Source organism: Haliaeetus leucocephalus, unplaced genomic scaffold (assembly GCF_000737465.1).
Source record: "Haliaeetus leucocephalus isolate CR32 unplaced genomic scaffold, Haliaeetus_leucocephalus-4.0 Scaffold1, whole genome shotgun sequence".
In the NCBI taxonomy this organism is placed as follows: domain Eukaryota; kingdom Metazoa; phylum Chordata; class Aves; order Accipitriformes; family Accipitridae; genus Haliaeetus; species Haliaeetus leucocephalus.
In genome coordinates, this window is record NW_010972437.1 from 14,321,141 (window position 1) to 14,325,532 (window position 4,392).

Below are 4,392 nucleotides of genomic sequence, written 5' to 3' on the forward strand. Positions count from 1 at the left end.
CAACTTTGTATTTTGGCTTGTCCGTTTGAAATAGCACTGAAAACAACAGCCTATCCTATCTAGTGCAGGTGCATTGTCAAAATGCTGGATTTCAGTTTGTGTAAACCATTTATTCATAATTATAGTGTAATCTTTAATACTACAGGTGTATTTCTAAAGTATGTTTTTTTTATTCTTACATATGTTATAAGCATCCTTTATTTTTTTAATCTTGAAAAACCAGCTACATACATCGTTCTCAGTGGAACTTACATTTTTAATGAAAATCTAATATTTAAAAGTAAGACCTTATGTAAATATTCAGTAAATGCTTTTATACATCATGCAAGTCTTACACAGAATTTATTTTCTATTCATGCTGTCTGTTATCTACCTGTCAGATTTCCATGAAGAGAAATGTTTGACATTTTTAATTTGGAGTGTTTAGTCTTTCAGCATTGTATGTGTAGACAGTACAGTCATATGTGTAGAAGTCAGCACTTATTTTGTTTAATACATATAAAACACCTTTCTGGAGAAATTGTTTTGATTACAGGGGGTTATGATCTTGTCTTACATACGGAATGTACCTGTGGATCTTTAGGGAGGAACAGTGTGTCATCAATGAATGAGAGAAAGGAGAAGAATCAGGAGGTTTTTTCAGTGATGTAGAATTTTTGAAAAAATAGGTGCCTAACAAAAAACACTGTTACATTGCTGTATTTGGTTTTCAAACAGCACTTGATGTTGTATGTATTTGACTAGAAAAGTAATGTTTTGGCATGAAAAGAGAATTCTTAATACTAGTGATTATGTTTCTTAAAATAACCAATTTCAGTTTCCTCCTTTTTTAGCTTTTCATGTTGACATTGTGTAAAGTCACTTTCATTTGATTTTTGGGTTTCTTTTTTACGTCAGCTTAATATTAAGGCTCCAAAAGGGAGCCTGTTTACAATTGTATCTTATCTTGCTTATCAATAACTGGGTGCTGTATCTCAGGTAACTTTATAGCCTTGTTTCCTAAATAGATTGATATGCATCACTTACACAATGATGCTACCTACTGGTGGTTTCCAGGCTCTGCATTCCAGTAACTTTTGAGCTGTTGGTCAGCCTAACTAAAATTAGTAGAGGTGTCTCAGGACTATAACACTTCTACAAGATTTGTGTGAATATTAGAATTGAGAAAAGACCCAAATAAGCGGCCTCTCCTTCCCCAGGGAACCTTGAAACTTATGCTGTAGCCTTATCCCTTCTGTTTGAGCAGGGGCAATCAGTGTGTACATAACCGTACCAGGCACAGTACAGGCTCCCTAGTTTTTGCCTGCCAGTTGTGCAGCATGATAGAGATCTGAGGAAGAAGATTGAGGAGACTGGGGAAAAACTGTGGGATGGTATGGGAGTGGAAGGAGGAACGTGGAAGGATCTGGAAAATGTGGAGGCTGGGAGGAACTGTAAGGGAGCTGGGCTGTGGGGCTCAGGAGACTATGAATTCTTCAACTATGCTGTTTTGGGTTTGGTTTTTTCCCCACTGCTAAAAGAATAAGTACACAGGCCTTATCAAAGCAGTTTCTAGTAAAGCAACATTTCTTTGTACACAGACCTATTCATATAGCATCAATGTGGTTTTGCTTCCTCAATAGCACTGGAATAACGTTTAGCTGAAGTTTAGAATAAAAATAGATGGGTTTATATCAATAAATGCAAGATGCTTTCAAAAAAGGCAAGAGTAATCTGCATCTACATCTACTTTGTTTTTATCATGAGCATAAGATGAGTAACAGTTTAGGTCATGACAATGATAAGTTACAGAAATTAGTTGATAGAAATTTAACTGAAACTTTGAGCTTTTCATGGCTAACTTTTGGTGAAGAGCTTTTATTCATATACTATGCATGTATATCTAGCCATTAATGTCTTTTTATACATGAGGTCTTTAAAAGAAGAGTGCAAATGAGGCACATCTTCAGATTTCAATTTTTAACAAAAAGTGGCTATAAGTAGTCCTTTAGAGAAAATCTTGCTTTAATATAGTATTCCCAGAAGAAATAAATGGCCTTTCCATTTCCCTTTCAGTTTATATAAGCCAATTTAAGTTTTCCTGTCCTTACTAAATCTTTTTTTACTTTCTCTGCAGAATGAATGGCTTTGTTTCATTTCTCTTTACTCCAACTAATTGAAAGTGTTAATTTCAGCTTTCCTTCTGCTTTTACAGTTTCTTATTTTAAAAACACATGTGCTGGTAGCTTTTCTTTTTTTTTTTAGCCCCTTTCTTAATAAATGGTTTTGAATGGAAGAGACTCCTGGGATGGAGGGGAGTCAGTAATGCTAATTTCAAAGAGCTGCAGTCTTTAGTGTGGTGTTGCTTAGCAACCCATCTTCCAGTTTTGCCTGGGGTGAATAAAAGAGGAGAGTGAAGCTGTGGTTTCTATTGATTCATTCACTGAAACTGGAAATCTAAGCATCTTGTAGCTATAGCAACATAAACCATAGGTGTCTATTCCTCTATTCTCTTGTCCCCCTTTCCCCTGCAGGTACAGAATGCCTAGAATATCTTCTAGAGGATATGTAAACATTTTTGGTAACAGTGTACTAAATAATACTTCTGTTTTAAGTCCGTACTGCTTTTTTCAGATCTGTACCAATACTAGAAAGATGGTCTAGAAAGTATCATTAGGGATAATAATTAGTATAATTAGCTAAAATAACTAAACTAGTAAGACTCTTACAGAAAAATAGAGCAGAAGTAATTTGCAGTTTCTTCCCATTTTTGACTAGGTTTGACTATAGCAAGTCATTTCTCAAATGTGGCTACAGCAGTTTTTCGAAAGGCTCATAAATCAGGCAACTCAGGTTTAGTAACCTAAACCTTAATCTTGTTACCCATTAGATGAGTGAGTAGCTTTGTAAACATAATAATTTAAACAGAGTTTATAGTGTTAGAGGATTTGTTGAAAATTTTCTGAACGAATTATCTTTAAAAGTGGTCCAGGAGACATTTCAGGGAAGTCTCGGTAGTGGGGGTGGATTCCGGCTCTTCAGAAGTTGGTCATAAAGAAGTCATTAGTGTGTTCCCTATGCAATGCTGAACAGGAGAAAATAGGAAAAGAAATTAAGGAAAAATTTCACTAGCAAGTACTTTTCCATCAGCTTGTAACTATGCCACTTTTAAAAATAAGATCACTATTTTGTCAGTTTGGGCTCCTTACAACTGTGATTTTGATTTCTGGCTTCATTCACTCTGGTTTTATCTCTTGCTTCATCTTGCAATGAAATCAGAAATTTTGTATTTTTTTTTAAACATTGCCTGGCCTTGAAATGTTTAGAGTTGGACCGTTACTGCAAAAATCACATGCTTTTATCTTTGCTAAAACTTGGTTTGGCAATTATGTGACATGGTGCTTGCTAAAAGAGCTAAGTGAATGGTCTAAATCTTGTTCTGAAGTACTTTTTTTTTTTTTTAAGGAGTCAGTATGTCTGTTAATGCAGGTTTTATTCTGGAAAACAGCAGCTTTTTTAAGTGTTCACACTAGAATTTGGCTTACTTGACTTTTGTGCTACAAAAAGTTGAATGTTGGCTATGCACATTTCATTGGATGTAGTACTTGTTCAGGCCTCAACTTTCAAAGGCATAAGGAAGGATTTTAAAATGCTAGAAATACCAGAACATGCTACTTGTGATTAATTCTGGTCTAAATCTTCATTAAGTGTTCCTGGGGAAGATGAATTCAATTATGAAATACTAACATTTTTGTCACTGCTGTACAATCAGTGTAACTACTGCCAACTCACCATGTATTTGCTGAGCACGTTTAGCTACCTGCAGTTCAGCAAGCTGAAAGAAATTGGCTTTGAAATGCTGAGACTGTAATTGTGCTACTCTTACTTGAAAGTAGGAAGAAAGGGAGTGTACGCTATGTTAAGGGAAGTTAGGAGTAAACTGTGTGTGTGATGCTTACTCTTTTTTTTTTGTTTTCCTCCCCAAAATTAAGCCATGTTTTTCCATAAAAGTGATTTTATATCTATCCCTCTGGGAAACTTTGCATTGTGAAGGAAGGGAGCTCAGTGTGATATCCTTTCTCTCAAACTCTGATCTCACCTCTAAGGGATTTTGTGTTCTGTTTCCCAGCAACGTGAGCGGGGAGCGCTCGGTCAACCCCATCTTGCAGGACAGAACACTTACGTGATTGAAGACAAAAACCCGCAGCACCCTGCCGTGATGCTTAAAACGCACTCCGTAATTTGGATGTTAAAGCACGCATCGATCGTCGTGCCCTGCTGCGGCGCGCATTATGTAATTGTCTAAAAATTACGCTTTCCTTTGGGTACAGAAGTCGAAGAGGGACGAGTAAAGTGTTCCCGCTCCACAAGCCCGCGTGCTCTTGAGCTCCTTCGGCAGCAGCCTGCAGGCGC